This window comes from Athene noctua, chromosome Z (genome assembly GCF_965140245.1).
Source record: "Athene noctua chromosome Z, bAthNoc1.hap1.1, whole genome shotgun sequence".
NCBI lineage: Eukaryota > Metazoa > Chordata > Aves > Strigiformes > Strigidae > Athene > Athene noctua.
This window is the reverse complement of record NC_134077.1, coordinates 61681980-61699174: the sequence shown is the minus strand read 5'-3', so window position 1 is coordinate 61699174 and position 17195 is coordinate 61681980.

Sequence of the window (17195 nt, the reverse complement as noted above, 5' to 3'; positions counted from 1 at the left end):
AAGGCACTGAGCAAGCCTTAAGGTGGGATGACACCACCCTGCACGTCCTCTGAGATGTCCCCTCTGGGCACAGCAGTGCTCGGCAGAGACCCGCACAAGAATGTCAGCAGATGTGCAGAGAGCAGCAAGTCCCCCTTACGGCTTTTCCCCAGCACCAGGTCCCAGCCCCGAGCACCTGACAGAGACTTACGAAGACCGTGAAATGTCGGGGGGCGCTGCTGATGTCCTTGAGCACAGAGGTCTTCAAGGGGTGCTGCACAGTGATCGTGACTGGTCGGACTTGTGTGGGCAACCTAATGACCGCTTGGCTCCGAGACGCTTGGACAGGCCAGCAGTACCCCGGGGAAATGTCCGGCTGAAAGCGGAGGGAAATGGCAATGGTTGGTGAGGGTGCAACACGGCTGGCGCTGCTACCAGTGCAGCCAGCAGCACTGGCGGTACAGTGCCCGTGGGCTGTATTTGGTCTCAAAAATGAGTGGTGTGTTGGGAAATGGACAGAAGCGAACAGACGCCTTCCCGGCCGGGAAAAGAGGACTCGCTGAATTCCCCCGGAGAGGAAAATACCCATCGTGAAACACCTGATACCCTGCACCTGAGGCAGGCCTACGAAGGAGGCTCTCTCTTTGGCCAGCAGCTCCGCATCTTTCCCTACACCCGCCTCACCCCATCTAAAAAGGAACCATCAGAGCTGGGGAAGGCAACTGGGGTCGCAAAGGAGAACGACAGAATCATAGAATCACTGACCTTGGAAAAGACCCTTAAGATCATCAGGTCCAACCGTTAACCTACCACTGCCAAGTGCACCACTAAACCACTTCCCTCAGTGCTACACCTACAGGGCTTTTAAATATCTCCAGGGATAGTGACACAACCACTTACTTCCCTGGGCAGCCTGTTCCAGTGCCTGACAACCCTTCCAGTGAAGAAGTTGTTCCTCAAATCCCATCTAAACCTCCCCGGGCACAACTTGAGGCCGTTTCCTCTTGTCCTATCACTTGGTACTTGGGAGAAGAGACCAACCCCCACCACGCTGCAACCTCCCTCCAAGTAGCTGTACAGAGAGCGATAAGAGGGACAATCACTTCCCCAGTGCTGCTGGCCACGCTCTTTCGGGTATGAGCCAGGATGCTGTTGGGCCCAAATCCAGGAATCAGTGCTTAGCCACGCTGAACCCCCTACAGTGGCCTCGGCCCGTCACTCCAGCCTGTCCAGATCTCCCTGTAGAGCCATTCTACCCTCCAGCCAATGAACACTGCCACCCAACTTGGCGTCATCTGCAAACTTACTGAGGTGCACTCGATCCCCGAACCCAGATCAAAGAAGCTCCTTCACCCAGCGGTGACCAGGGCTGATGGAAAGGATGCAGCAGCTCAGCTCCTGCGGGAAGCTGCTGGCTTTTGGCAAAACAAGCCCCGTGTGAGACCTCAGGTGTCTGGCACCTGACCGTTGCCGTGGGCTTCAGCAATGCCACTGGCCTGAGGGCAGATGCCCCGGCGCTTGCTCTCAGCCTTACCAGGGGGAACAAAACCACCACTGATGATTTCTCCCACCATACCTGCACAAAAGTATCCTGAAGGTTCAGTCCCCCAAAGAACCCCAACACTCTGAAGGGCCATACGTAGCTCCTGGGCAATCTCTGCAGGTTGACGGTGACCCCTGAAGGGAGAAGAGAGCAGCTGACTGTCAGAAACTTCAGGCTCGGAGGGCCGGTGGCTGTAGGGAATTGCTAAAGCCTGCCGGCCAGTCCTGTGCCCAGCCCCGTGCCCTCGGGGGCGACACAGGTAAGGAGGAGATCCCCCTGCCCAGTGACAGCATCTCTCTCACAGCCACACAAAGACACGGTCTGCGGGCGCTGGCAGCCCGCAAGCCCCCGTGGGAAGGGCAGGGGGCACAAGCTGAGGGCCCCACCGCATGGAGAGCAAAGGATGACCCGACCATCCGCTTTTTGGTCCCCAGAAAGCTCAGTTAAGAGGGAGAGCACAGAAATGCTGGCAGGGGCATGCCAGGGGCACCTGTGAGGGGCCCGAGGGCAGGACTGGGGTGAGCCCAAGGGACCTGCTCTGCCACAGGCGCCCTGCTGAGCCCTGTGATTTTGTCTTGTCTCCCCCTGCCTCGACGAACAGAGTCTGCAGCGCAGTCTCCCTTCTGGAGCACTAAGCAGGAGCCCAGCACAACAAGACCTGCCTGCCCGCAGACACACCTGCGCTTTTCAGAGCCCAGGCAGACATCAGGATGTTCTCTTCCAAAGGCCTTCACAGATGTTGCCATTCTCATGTGCAGAAGTTCCTGCGAAAGACAGAAACGCACACAGGAGACCACCACATCAGCAGGCTGTTCAGTGTTACCATGGAGTCCTGGCACAGAGCAAAGTAACAAGCCCGTGTCAGAAAGCGCAAGACAAGCCCTGTCCAAACAGCTGCCAGACTCAAACCCTTCTGATGAGAAGAGCGAGGGCTTGGCAAGAGCATTCGTGCCCACAGCAACGCTGCGGGCGTGGGTCTGGGCCCCACAGCCTCCACGCTGTCCAGCTCAACCTGGAGACGGGCTCAGCCCTGCCAGGGCCAGATGCTCCTGGGAGGGCACTCGGGTCTCACTGCTCTCTGCGGCCAGGCCCAGAGAGGCCCCAGTGCACCGGGAGAAGGATTTCAGCAGTCCTCCACCGCCAGACGCGGCCCAGTTAAGCGTCGCAAGAGGAAGGGGCTGTATAGCGGAGAAGCTCAGCCAGCAACCCCCAGAGGGATGGGTGGGTGGAGTGAGCAGGAAGGCCCCACCAGCAGCCCCAGGAAAGCACCCCGTGCGGGGCCTCGTTTATCCCAGCCCTCTTTCCCGAAGTGCACCTTTACCTTCTTCCCATGGCTCATCTCTTCAGCCATGCTCGTCAGCTCCTTCCTCAGCTCTTGCACCTCCTGGCCCAGCAGAGCAAGTGACTTCCTGCAGACACCGGGAACACACCACCTGTCAGGGAGCTGCTCAGCCCCTCTCAGAGCCTCCAAACTTGGAGATGAGCAGACACACAGGGGCTTGAGTCCCCTGTTCTTTCCCTGCTTTGTGAGTGCTTCCCTTCACCTTCAGCTTTAGCAAAAGGCAAAGAGAGAGGGAAAGGCACGAGCCCTGGGTGCTACGCACGCGAGTGCCAACAGCACGAGGCCGGCTCCCACTACCCCACCAAACGGGCCACGGACGTCAGCTCACTCACAGTCTGCTCCAGCAGCACCTGAAAGGGAAAGGCTCTCTTTTGAGTCCCAGAGCTGCCAGGGCTTTCTAGGGCTGGCGGCTCTAGGAAGGCACAGCTGCTGCTGCTTCTTTGGGTCATGGCCACATTCGTCAGGTTACCCAGCCACTGTCAGCAGGGCTCCTCTGTGAACCTTCCCTGTCCCACAACAGCAGTCACTGACCTGTGGCATCTCTTTTTTCCATGTCATCCCCAGGGTCAGAAAGATTCTGCCGTAGACGCCAGCTGTAATTCACATCACCGAGTTATTTTACCGGTGTTTCTGATGATCCCCATAGTCACACTGTCTCCTCCCACACCAGGGTGGCAAGAGACTCACTTGAGAGGTTCTCTCCCTGATGCACTGAGTGCCAACACCTGGCTCCACAGGCTGCGGGAGAGCCACCTTGCCATCCCTCTCCCTGCACAGCACCACCAAGGAGCTTCACTTGAGCTGGGCTCTGCTTCCCCAGCGATGCCCAGCTCTGGCCCTGGCTGTTGCCGTCTCTGCTTCCTCCAGCGTGCCTCTGAGCAGGGGGCTACGGGAGCAGCTGTAGCACAGCCGCGCAGGAGCTAGGGCTGTCCCTGGCATGGGCTTGCAACCTGGCACTCGTTTCCCCGAGAGAGAAAGCCCTTCTCCAAGGAGGCTGTTCTCTCCCGCTGCCTCTGCCCGTCTCCCTCTCTCACTCACATGCCTCCATCCTGCTGGCCAGACTGGAAGTACATACAGCCTCCCCGCGCAGCCTTGCCGGCTAAGCGAGGGGTTCCCTTGGGCCGTGGCAGCTTCTGCACAACCTGTCCACAGAGGAAAGCTGCACAAGGGGAGGGACCTCTGTCCAAAAGGGTCCCACTGGCTGCGCTTCCTAACGCTGCAGGCATCTGCAGCGGCCCTTCAGCCGGCCGGGAGCTCCGTGTCAGGAGCTCCCCGAGCTGCAGAAGCAGGAGGTTGGAAGGTCCCCACAGGTGTTCCAGCGCTTCTCCCTCATGCTGAAGCTTGCACCCCACACCTGCATGCTACTGCGAGCAGCGGGCAAATACTCACCAAGAGTGACTGTGAACATGAGGCACAAGGTCATAAAGAGCCCACTCCTCTTCTGGGTGATGTCTTGCCTGAAAAAGAGGGAGTCCTGGTGTTCCCAGTGCTCAGGGGCTGGGGCAGACCCCTGTATGGGGACACTTTCACTTGTAAGCTGAGAAACACGGGTTCTGGAGGTCAGCTGCTGACAGAAAGCTGACAGGCCAGCCCCGTACAGGAGGAGCGCGCTGTCTGCCTGCACCCTTCAATGCTGCAGGCAGAACTTGCCCCCAAAAGTGCTCTGAGGATCACCTCCAGAGACGGAGTTAGCGTGATCCAGGGAAGTAAGCCGACCTAGCAAGGGAAAGCCGCTCTTTGGCAGGCGGTCTCTGCTTCTCTTCCCTTGCACTAAGGCAGCAGACCTGGTTGCACTTGAGTTGAAACACCTCTTGTTTTTGGGTGCTGCCACAGTGCTGGGTGGAGCAGCAGGTACTTGCTCCTTCCCCCCAACCCCGTCCCCCCGCCCCCAGCAGGCCCACCCCCTCTCCCCCCCCAACCAGAGCCTGCTCAAGGCCACAGCAATGCCTTCTCCCGCAGAGGCTCAGCCCTGACCCTGAGCACTCCGCCACACCCAAGGGCCCTCCCTGGCAGATGAAGTTTTGGCCACTGACATGTGCGCTGAGTGGGGCTGCTGAAGGGTTTTGCTCTCGTTGCTTTCCAAGCAGCTACCCCAGCCCTGGCAGCACCTGACCTGCTGCCAGCAGGAGCCACGCTCTCCGAGTCCAGAGCACCGCCAGCCTCCCCCCGGCCCACCGGCACCCCCGTCCACATCCACATGGAACACGTGCCACACTCACGTGATGGAGCTGAAGGTGCTCAGGTATCCCTGAAGGGACACCAGGGACAGCGCCAGACGAGACGGCCAGAAGAGGTGATCAAGACCAAGCCTGGCAAAGAAACCGGAGAAACACCTGAGGACCCTTCTCGAGGACACCCATGGGGACGCAGGTCACACCCTGCGGGGAGGTGGGCGCTGGTCCCCCCCACCCCAGGTCAGTGGCAAGGGCAGGGCCAGGGTTTTGCCCTGGGGAGGGGGCAGCTGGGTGCACCCTGGGAGCAAGGGACTGAGGGCCCGGCAGGATCCTGTCGCGGGCACGGCACTTACGGCCCGTCCAGGGAAGGAGGGCAGCACGAGGCTTCAGCCTCTGGGCTCCCACCATAGGGCTGTACCCCGTGGTTGCTAGAGGAATCCCCCAAGGACACGTGGAAATGGTAGCCAGTTCTGCCGCAGCCACAATGCCAGGATGGCCCCAGGCCTGCCCCACAGCAGGATGATGCTGGCTCTGCAGGGCTCTTGAGCCTGGCCCCAAATGTGGGGTGACAGGCAGCCTCTCATCCTCACTCCTCACTGGCTCCTTTAACACCGGGCCCCAGCGCACCCGGGGGAGGCAGGAGGATCTCAGGCATCTTTCCCAAGAAAGCTGCCTGCCCTGTGTCAGGCCCTAGCAGCCTGTGAGCGCTTGCCCTCCCCTTCCGAGCCAAGCTCCTGGCAAAAACCTGTCGCGCAGAGCCATGCCCAGAGCAGGGCAGCCAGCAGGCCCCTCTCTCGGGTGCAGGCATGCCAGCACCACCTACTCCAGCTCTGGCCCAGAGGAGCTCTGTGGGTGCATCCCAGAGGATTTTGCCGATCAAAGCAGCATTGAACTTACTCTCCTTTTCTTGAGAGCTGTCCCTGCAGCACACAGGCCCTGGCTGGGCCGCGCCCTGGCGCGCCGGAGAAGGGGTGAACCTGGGGGAGGAATAAGACAAAGTCCTCTTGTGCACTGTCTCCACACCGTGCGGCCTGAGGCAGGCGCGAGCTGTGAGCGCTGAGGCCCCGGCACATACGTACCTATTCTCTGTGTCGCTGCCAGCTCTTCTCCTGGAGCCGGTTCTCAGTGCCACTTGTGATTTTGGGGGAGCCTGTCTCCGCGCCATGTTGGGGAGAAAGGAAGCTCTGCGGCAATCTTGCCGTGTCCCTCCTTCGGCCCCAGGAGTTTTGCCTGCACAAGGCTCGGCCACTGGGGCAAAAGCTCCAACCTGATCCCTGGCAGAAGCGCTCCCACCGTGGGTGCACAGCCACCAGGACAGCACGAGCTGCTTCCAGCCAGGCAGCTGTGGCCCGAGTGTCCTGTGGCTGAGCAAGGCCCTGACCTCAGAGGCGTAGGAACCGCATGTCATAACTCTCCCTACACTGCCTCCTCCCCATGCTATATAGCTATATTTGTAATAGTTGACGTGCTTGTTGTTCTGTTTCTTCATATGTAGGGATTTTTACTCCGTTCCCTTTTTCCTTTGCTTTCTCTCTTGGCCCTTTTCCTGTATTAACCACAGCTGCTGCATGCTTCTCTGTAGTGCTTGCCCGTATGTTGGGTCTGGGCGAGATGGTTTGTCTAGCGAAAGATCCAAGTAGCCAAAGGCCACAGAAAATCTGCAAAAACTTTTAAGAAGAAATGGTTATTTCAGATTTTAGACATCGTGCAGGTATCCATTCAATTAAACCATCCTTTCCCACTGCTGCGTACCCATGCCCAAACGCTCTCAGCGACCAGCCTGATTCCCACGCCATCGCTCCCAGTTCCTTGACCTGAACCAAAGGATAGTTTTTTGTCGCCTGGGTTGGCATAAAGTGTTTCCACAGGGGAGGTGTGGACTCGTCGCCTCTAACAACATGATTTAAAGCATAAAGGGCACGGGACCAAAGAGTCTGCTGTCGGTCTATGGGTATTGTCCCCTTATGACCTTCCCCCTCCCCAAGCTGTTGCAGTTTTGCTTTTAGGGTGCGATGCGCACGTTCCACTATTGCTTGCCCTTTTGCCCTCTATGATTGGTCCCGGCGTGGTGTCCATGCGCTCTTCTCCTGCTGGGCAAACATCTTGCTTTCAACAGTACAGCTTTCTTATCTTTTGCTACGCACACTGTTTGTCAGCCCCTTGGCTTTGCAGGTGTTCTTCACAACAGCTACAGCCTGTTGTTACAGTGAGGCCACTCGGTCTGGATCGCTCATAACATGTATTTTAAGCAGTCCACGAATCCCTCTTTCTGTTTTTGAGCGATCTAGACCCCTTCTATTGTTCAGTCCATCATTTTCATAAAACACTTCCACACACAGCTTAACATCATGAAAAGATTACAATGACAATTAAAATGGTTATTCCACATAAAACCAAATTCTTTAACCATCTAGTAATTGGTAACCTTTTAGCTGAATCATTATTAAATATTCTTCCTCCTTCGAGATGTAAACCCATCGTGTAAGCATCACTACAAAACCAAGTGTCATTTACTGGTACTGCTGAAGGAGTCATGTTTTGCCATCCTAGCCTATATACATCCCCAGGCCTGATCTTGCATGCTATTCCCAGCTACTGGGGGAAGAGACCCTCTCAGCTCTAACTCCAGTCAAACGGGTCTGAGATGGGTCGGCAGCAGTTGCTAAGCCCAGGCAAAATGTCTGCTGTCCTGATTGATTTTTCCCTGCCACCTTGGCACAACTCAGCAGTTTCTTATCTATCTTACGAGGCCTGTTCTTCATCAAAGCTCAGCTGTTTGTCAGAGGCTGTGCAAGGCCGATGCCGCCCAGATCTCGTCTTTCTCTGTTTTGCAGCGGCACCTGCAAGACTTGTTTGGGAGCTGTTATCAATTAAGGGTTAGATAAACTTCAAAACACAGCATACTTAGAATAGTTCCACGGAAGGCTACAACAATAGAGCAGTTACAATTACTAGTTAAAAAGAGTAGGCTAATTTCACTACCTATAAATAAGGGATATGACTAAACACTACAAAAGTAAACAGTAAGGAAAATACAGAATAGCACACTTAATTAATAGAAGTACTAACGTTCAGATCCGCAATTGCTAGGGAACCCTGAATGCAGCGAGAATTCAGAGTGCCCTTCCTCGCAAACTGGAAACCCTACGCGATGCATCCATCCATAGGTGAGGCATCCCACCACCGCTGCAAGCAGGTCCAGCCTCTAAATCAACAGGCCAAAATAACGGGCAATTTTCTTTGAACGGAAACATCTGATTTCATCCTCCTGTTGGGTTCCACCCAGAGCCTGGCCAGCACTCCAGGGGGAAAACCAAGGGAGTTTCAGGAAATGTTAAACACTTAAGCTCTTAATTCTTCATATTGCTAAACAAAGAAAGTTGAATACACACATTCTTACAGAATTTCATCCTGATTAATAACTACATTTCATCTAAACTACATCTTTCACTAGTGACTAGTAAGCCTATATATTTCATTAAGGAGTTGCAATTACTGTTAGCATTTTCTCTTAAGAGAATTGGCAACTGTAGTGTAGTTTGTTCTGTTGCAGTAGCAAACATTACCCAGACATTCTGCTTAAATGATCAGTCGAAGAGATCGCAAACCGTCAGCACAGGGTGAAATGCTGGGGTTTCAACCCCAAGCCCCAAATTAAGGTTGACATGTGGGTGATTCCCACAGCCCTTCACAAAGGGGGGGGTGAGTTTGCCTTTAGGCTTCCCTCCAGGGTGCGGCCGGCCTTGTGGGGAGAGCCATAGGGTAAAGGAGCCCCAGGTGTCCCACATTAAGGAAACAAGGGTCAGGTGTCCCACTTAGGGATAAAAGCTGGGACCCCTTGCAGGAAGGGCAGTGTCTGTCTGTGAGGTGGATGCACTTTGCAGAGTTTCCTGTTGGGGAAGGACCTCCCGCCTCCCTGGAACTGGGCTCCAGTCAGGTCTGGCTTTTGTAAAAACGGGCTGTGTAGAGATTTGGTATGTGGCTTCCTGGGTCTTATGTATTTGGCTTGTTGACTCGGTTGTCTCCCGTCCCTTCCATGGGAAACTGCATTTCACCATTTATTCCACCCCTTGCTGGTCGTGCGGTGTCGCTGTTGGGGTCAGTGGGATTGATGTCAGTTATGTATAATCAGACTGACTTGTTTGTACCCCTAGCGATCGCCCATGTACCGACCATTTTGTATCAAATACAATTTGGTTATTGGTTCATCTTTATGATGGCTGTGTCCTTTATGCTAGGCCTGATAATTGGCAAAAACATTCATGTGAGCAAAAATCAACCCCTACAGGGATTTTTATTCTGCATAGCAGAACTCAGAAACCAGAGGTGTTTCTGCCCACGTGTGCAAGGAATTCCTCAGGGCAGCCTGTTGGGAGGTCTCCTCATGCCTGGCTGACCACATTCATTCCACTATCTGCCCATCAACCTGCCCTTGATAAATGCAGGTATAGCCTGACTTCCCCCAGTTGCTCTGCATGAGAATTCTGAGGAACTGAAATGTTCTGTGAGTCTTGTTCTGCAAAGGAAACACAGCAAAAAGACATGTCACTCCCGGAGCGTAAGGCGTGGCAGGAGGCCCCGCGTGTCTTCCTCTGCTAGGCTGGGCCCTGCTCTGGCAGGCGCAGCTCCCCCCCAGGCCGAGCGAACAGCTTCTCTCTCCTTCCCTTCCCCCACCCGGGACCCCCGTGCCTCTGCAGAGCAAAGGCTCCTGCGCCTGGGCTGTGGCAGCACCCAGCAGCTCCTCCAGCTGCCTCCCCTGCAGAGCCCCGGCCCCGGGGATGCTGGCCACCCTGTAGCTGGGTGCGGGCCATCCCTGTGTTGATGCCTGTTGGCTGTCACCCCCAACACTTGCGTTTCAGGGCACTGCGTGGCGCACGTGGGGTGGCGAGGCCGTGGCTGGCTCTGCCAGAAGCAGCAGCAGGCATAGGCGGGGAGCTCTGGGGATTTGCAGGGCTGTGGGACCGACTGGCCGACTGACCTGGGTCTCGCTCTACTTGTGCTGCCCTTGCTGGGTGCCGCTCAGCCCTCCAAACCCTGCCATGATTCTCTCGGCCAGGCTTGGGCCCCTGCCCCGGGAGGGACCATCCACACTCCTTCTGCCACGGACTTGCTGGCAAGCCCACCTTTCTGCCCCGGCCTCTTGCCCGCACACACTTCCCGTACCTGCAGAAGGAAGTTCTGGGTCGGCTTGCTCTCTGTGTCGTAGCTGAATGTCCCGAGCAGAGTTTCCTCTTCTTCCTCACCCACTCCCTTGGAGATAAAGCACAGGGGAGCAGGTCCGGCTTAACTCAGCCACCCACAGAAAACACGCATGCCAGACCCGTGCCCACGACCCGCCCGCTCTCCCACAGCTCTGGAACAGTCCGGCGCAGGATGCGGTGGAGCCGAGCTGTTGAGCCAGAAGGCACTGAGCAAGCCTTAAGGTGAGATGACACCACCCTGCACGTCCTCTGAGATGTCCCCTCTGGGCACAGCAGTGCTCGGCAGAGACCCGCACAAGAATGTCAGCAGATGTGCAGAGAGCAGCAAGTCCCCCTTACGGCTTTTCCCCAGCACCAGGTCCCAGCCCCGAGCACCTGACAGAGACTTACGAAGACCGTGAAATGTCGGGGGGCGCTGCTGATGTCCATGAGCACAGAGGTCTTCAAGGGGTGCTGCACAGTGATCGTGACTGGTCGGACTTGTGTGGGCAACCTAATGACCGCTTGGCTCCGAGACGCTTGGACAGGCCAGCAGTACCCCGGGGAAATGTCCGGCTGAAAGCGGAGGGAAATGGCAATGGTTGGTGAGGGTGCAACACGGCTGGCGCTGCTACCAGTGCAGCCAGCAGCACTGGCGGTACAGTGCCCGTGGGCTGTATTTGGTCTCAAAAATGAGTGGTGTGTTGGGAAATGGACAGAAGCGAACAGACGTCTTCCCGGCCGGGAAAAGAGGACTCGCTGAATTCCCCCGGAGAGGAAAATACCCATCGTGAAACACCTGATACCCTGCACCTGAGGCAGGCCTACGAAGGAGGCTCTCTCTTTGGCCAGCAGCTCCGCATCTTTCCCTACACCCGCCTCACCCCATCTAAAAAGGAACCATCAGAGCTGGGGAAGGCAACTGGGGTCGCAAAGGAGAACGACAGAATCATAGAATCACTGACCTTGGAAAAGACCCTTAAGATCATCAGGTCCAACCGTTAACCTACCACTGCCAAGTGCACCACTAAACCACTTCCCTCAGTGCTACACCTACAGGGCTTTTAAATATCTCCAGGGATAGTGACACAACCACTTACTTCCCTGGGCAGCCTGTTCCAGTGCCTGACAACCCTTCCAGTGAAGAAGTTGTTCCTCAAATCCCATCTAAACCTCCCCAGGCACAACTTGAGGCCGTTTCCTCTTGTCCTATCACTTGGTACTTGGGAGAAGAGACCAACCCCCACCACGCTGCAACCTCCCTCCAAGTAGCTGTACAGAGCGATAAGAGGGACAATCACTTCCCCAGTGCTGCTGGCCACGCTCTTTCGGGTATGAGCCAGGATGCTGTTGGGCCCAAATCCAGGAATCAGTGCTTAGCCACGCTGAACCCCCTACAGCGGCCTCGGCCCGTCGCTCCAGCCTGTCCAGATCTCCCTGTAGAGCCATTCTACCCTCCAGCCAATGAACACTGCCACCCAACTTGGCGTCATCTGCAAACTTACTGAGGTGCACTCGATCCCCGAACCCAGATCAAAGAAGCTCCTTCACCCAGCGGTGACCAGGGCTGATGGAAAGGATGCAGCAGCTCAGCTCCTGCGGGAAGCTGCTGGCTTTTGGCGAAACAAGCCCCGTGTGAGACCTCAGGTGTCTGGCACCTGACCGTTGCCGTGGGCTTCAGCAATGCCACTGGCCTGAGGGCAGATGCCCCGGCGCTTGCTCTCAGCCTTACCAGGGGGAACAAAACCACCACTGATGATTTCTCCCACCATACCTGCACAAAAGTATCCTGAAGGTTCAGTCCCCCAAAGAACCCCAACACTCTGAAGGGCCATACGTAGCTCCTGGGCAATCTCTGCAGGTTGACGGTGACCCCTGAAGGGAGAAGAGAGCAGCTGACTGTCAGAAACTTCAGGCTCGGAGGGCCGGTGGCTGCAGGGAATTGCTGAAGCCTGCCGGCCAGTCCTGTGCCCAGCCCCGTGCCCTCGGGGGCGACACAGGTAAGGAGGAGATCCCCCTGCCCAGTGACAGCATCTCTCTCACAGCCACACAAAGACACGGTCTGCGGGCGCTGGCAGCCCGCAAGCCCCCGTGGGAAGGGCAGGGGGCACAAGCTGAGGGCCCCACCGCATGGAGAGCAAAGGATGACCCGACCATCCGCTTTTTGGTCCCCAGAAAGCTCAGTTAAGAGGGAGAGCACAGAAATGCTGGCAGGGGCATGCCAGGGGCACCTGTGAGGGGCCCGAGGGCAGGACTGGGGTGAGCCCAAGGGACCTGCTCTGCCACAGGCGCCCTGCTGAGCCCTGTGATTTTGTCTTGTCTCCCCCTGCCTCGACGAACAGAGTCTGCAGCGCAGTCTCCCTTCTGGAGCACTAAGCAGGAGCCCAGCACAACAAGACCTGCCTGCCCGCAGACACACCTGCGCTTTTCAGAGCCCAGGCAGACATCAGGATGTTCTCTTCCAAAGGCCTTCACAGATGTTGCCATTCTCATGTGCAGAAGTTCCTGCGAAAGACAGAAACGCACACAGGAGACCACCACATCAGCAGGCTGTTCAGTGTTACCATGGAGTCCTGGCACAGAGCAAAATAACAAGCCCGTGTCAGAAAGCGCAAGACAAGCCCTGTCCAAACAGCTGCCAGACTCAAACCCTTCTGATGAGAAGAGCGAGGGCTTGGCAAGAGCATTCGTGCCCACAGCAACACTGCGGGCGTGGGTCTGGGCCCCACAGCCTCCACGCTGTCCAGCTCAACCTGGAGACGGGCTCAGCCCTGCCAGGGCCAGATGCTCCTGGGAGGGCACTCGGGTCTCACTGCTCTCTGCGGCCAGGCCCAGAGAGGCCCCAGTGCACCGGGAGAAGGATTTCAGCAGTCCTCCACCGCCAGACGCGGCCCAGTTAAGCGTCGCAAGAGGAAGGGGCTGTATAGCGGAGAAGCTCAGCCAGCAACCCCCAGAGGGATGGGTGGGTGGAGTGAGCAGGAAGGCCCCACCAGCAGCCCCAGGAAAGCACCCCGTGCGGGGCCTCGTTTATCCCAGCCCTCTTTCCCGAAGTGCACCTTTACCTTCTTCCCATGGCTCATCTCTTCAGCCATGCTCGTCAGCTCCTTCCTCAGCTCTTGCACCTCCTGGCCCAGCAGAGCAAGTGACTTCCTGCAGACACCGGGAACACACCACCTGTCAGGGAGCTGCTCAGCCCCTCTCAGAGCCTCCAAACTTGGAGATGAGCAGACACACAGGTGCTTGAGTCCCCTGTTCTTTCCCTGCTTTGTGAGTGCTTCCCTTCACCTTCAGCTTTAGCAAAAGGCAAAGAGAGAGGGAAAGGCACGAGCCCTGGGTGCTACGCACGCGAGTGCCAACAGCACGAGGCCGGCTCCCACTACCCCACCAAACGGGCCACGGACGTCAGCTCACTCACAGTCTGCTCCAGCAGCACCTGAAAGGGAAAGGCTCTCTTTTGAGTCCCAGAGCTGCCAGGGCTTTCTAGGGCTGGCGGCTCTAGGAAGGCACAGCTGCTGCTGCTTCTTTGGGTCATGGCCACATTCGTCAGGTTACCCAGCCACTGTCAGCAGGGCTCCTCTGTGAACCTTCCCTGTCCCACAACAGCAGTCACTGACCTGTGGCATCTCTTTTTTCCATGTCATCCCCAGGGTCAGAAAGATTCTGCCGTAGACGCCAGCTGTAATTCACATCACCGAGTTATTTTACCGGTGTTTCTGATGATCCCCATAGTCACACTGTCTCCTCCCACACCAGGGTGGCAAGAGACTCACTTGAGAGGTTCTCTCCCTGATGCACTGAGTGCCAACACCTGGCTCCACAGGCTGCGGGAGAGCCACCTTGCCATCCCTCTCCCTGCACAGCACCACCAAGGAGCTTCACTTGAGCTGGGCTCTGCTTCCCCAGCGATGCCCAGCTCTGGCCCTGGCTGTTGCCGTCTCTGCTTCCTCCAGCGTGCCTCTGAGCAGGGGGCTACGGGAGCAGCTGTAGCACAGCCGCGCAGGAGCTAGGGCTGTCCCTGGCATGGGCTTGCAACCTGGCACTCGTTTCCCCGAGAGAGAAAGCCCTTCTCCAAGGAGGCTGTTCTCTCCCGCTGCCTCTGCCCGTCTCCCTCTCTCACTCACATGCCTCCATCCTGCTGGCCAGACTGGAAGTACATACAGCCTCCCCGCGCAGCCTTGCCGGCTAAGCGAGGGGTTCCCTTGGGCCGTGGCAGCTTCTGCACAACCTGTCCACAGAGGAAAGCTGCACAAGGGGAGGGACCTCTGTCCAAAAGGGTCCCACTGGCTGCGCTTCCTAACGCTGCAGGCATCTGCAGCGGCCCTTCAGCCGGCCGGGAGCTCCGTGTCAGGAGCTCCCCGAGCTGCAGAAGCAGGAGGTTGGAAGGTCCCCACAGGTGTTCCAGCGCTTCTCCCTCATGCTGAAGCTTGCACCCCACACCTGCATGCTACTGCGAGCAGCGGGCAAATACTCACCAAGAGTGACTGTGAACATGAGGCACAAGGTCATAAAGAGCCCACTCCTCTTCTGGGTGATGTCTTGCCTGAAAAAGAGGGAGTCCTGGTGTTCCCAGTGCTCAGGGGCTGGGGCAGACCCCTGTATGGGGACACTTTCACTTGTAAGCTGAGAAACACGGGTTCTGGAGGTCAGCTGCTGACAGAAAGCTGACAGGCCAGCCCCGTACAGGAGGAGCGCGCTGTCTGCCTGCACCCTTCAATGCTGCAGGCAGAACTTGCCCCCAAAAGTGCTCTGAGGATCACCTCCAGAGACGGAGTTAGCGTGATCCAGGGAAGTAAGCCGACCTAGCAAGGGAAAGCCGCTCTTTGGCAGGCGGTCTCTGCTTCTCTTCCCTTGCACTAAGGCAGCAGACCTGGTTGCACTTGAGTTGAAACACCTCTTGTTTTTGGGTGCTGCCACAGTGCTGGGTGGAGCAGCAGGTACTTGCTCCTTCCCCCCAACCCCGTCCCCCCGCCCCCAGCAGGCCCACCCCCTCTCCCCCCCCAACCAGAGCCTGCTCAAGGCCACAGCAATGCCTTCTCCCGCAGAGGCTCAGCCCTGACCCTGAGCACTCCGCCACACCCAAGGGCCCTCCCTGGCAGATGAAGTTTTGGCCACTGACATGTGCGCTGAGTGGGGCTGCTGAAGGGTTTTGCTCTCGTTGCTTTCCAAGCAGCTACCCCAGCCCTGGCAGCACCTGACCTGCTGCCAGCAGGAGCCACGCTCTCCGAGTCCAGAGCACCGCCAGCCTCCCCCCGGCCCACCGGCACCCCCGTCCACATCCACATGGAACACGTGCCACACTCACGTGATGGAGCTGAAGGTGCTCAGGTATCCCTGAAGGGACACCAGGGACAGCGCCAGACGAGACGGCCAGAAGAGGTGATCAAGACCAAGCCTGGCAAAGAAACCGGAGAAACACCTGAGGACCCTTCTCGAGGACACCCATGGGGACGCAGGTCACACCCTGCGGGGAGGTGGGCGCTGGTCCCCCCCACCCCAGGTCAGTGGCAAGGGCAGGGCCAGGGTTTTGCCCTGGGGAGGGGGCAGCTGGGTGCACCCTGGGAGCAAGGGACTGAGGGCCCGGCAGGATCCTGTCGCGGGCACGGCACTTACGGCCCGTCCAGGGAAGGAGGGCAGCACGAGGCTTCAGCCTCTGGGCTCCCACCATAGGGCTGTACCCCGTGGTTGCTAGAGGAATCCCCCAAGGACACGTGGAAATGGTAGCCAGTTCTGCCGCAGCCACAATGCCAGGATGGCCCCAGGCCTGCCCCACAGCAGGATGATGCTGGCTCTGCAGGGCTCTTGAGCCTGGCCCCAAATGTGGGGTGACAGGCAGCCTCTCATCCTCACTCCTCACTGGCTCCTTTAACACCGGGCCCCAGCGCACCCGGGGGAGGCAGGAGGATCTCAGGCATCTTTCCCAAGAAAGCTGCCTGCCCTGTGTCAGGCCCTAGCAGCCTGTGAGCGCTTGCCCTCCCCTTCCGAGCCAAGCTCCTGGCAAAAACCTGTCGCGCAGAGCCATGCCCAGAGCAGGGCAGCCAGCAGGCCCCTCTCTCGGGTGCAGGCATGCCAGCACCACCTACTCCAGCTCTGGCCCAGAGGAGCTCTGTGGGTGCATCCCAGAGGATTTTGCCGATCAAAGCAGCATTGAACTTACTCTCCTTTTCTTGAGAGCTGTCCCTGCAGCACACAGGCCCTGGCTGGGCCGCGCCCTGGCGCGCCGGAGAAGGGGTGAACCTGGGGGAGGAATAAGACAAAGTCCTCTTGTGCACTGTCTCCACACCGTGCGGCCTGAGGCAGGCGCGAGCTGTGAGCGCTGAGGCCCCGGCACATACGTACCTATTCTCTGTGTCGCTGCCAGCTCTTCTCCTGGAGCCGGTTCTCAGTGCCACTTGTGATTTTGGGGGAGCCTGTCTCCGCGCCATGTTGGGGAGAAAGGAAGCTCTGCGGCAATCTTGCCGTGTCCCTCCTTCGGCCCCAGGAGTTTTGCCTGCACAAGGCTCGGCCACTGGGGCAAAAGCTCCAACCTGATCCCTGGCAGAAGCGCTCCCACCGTGGGTGCACAGCCACCAGGACAGCACGAGCTGCTTCCAGCCAGGCAGCTGTGGCCCGAGTGTCCTGTGGCTGAGCAAGGCCCTGACCTCAGAGGCGTAGGAACCGCATGTCATAACTCTCCCTACACTGCCTCCTCCCCATGCTATATAGCTATATTTGTAATAGTTGACGTGCTTGTTGTTCTGTTTCTTCATATGTAGGGATTTTTACTCCGTTCCCTTTTTCCTTTGCTTTCTCTCTTGGCCCTTTTCCTGTATTAACCACAGCTGCTGCATGCTTCTCTGTAGTGCTTGCCCGTATGTTGGGTCTGGGCGAGATGGTTTGTCTAGCGAAAGATCCAAGTAGCCAAAGGCCACAGAAAATCTGCAAAAACTTTTAAGAAGAAATGGTTATTTCAGATTTTAGACATCGTGCAGGTATCCATT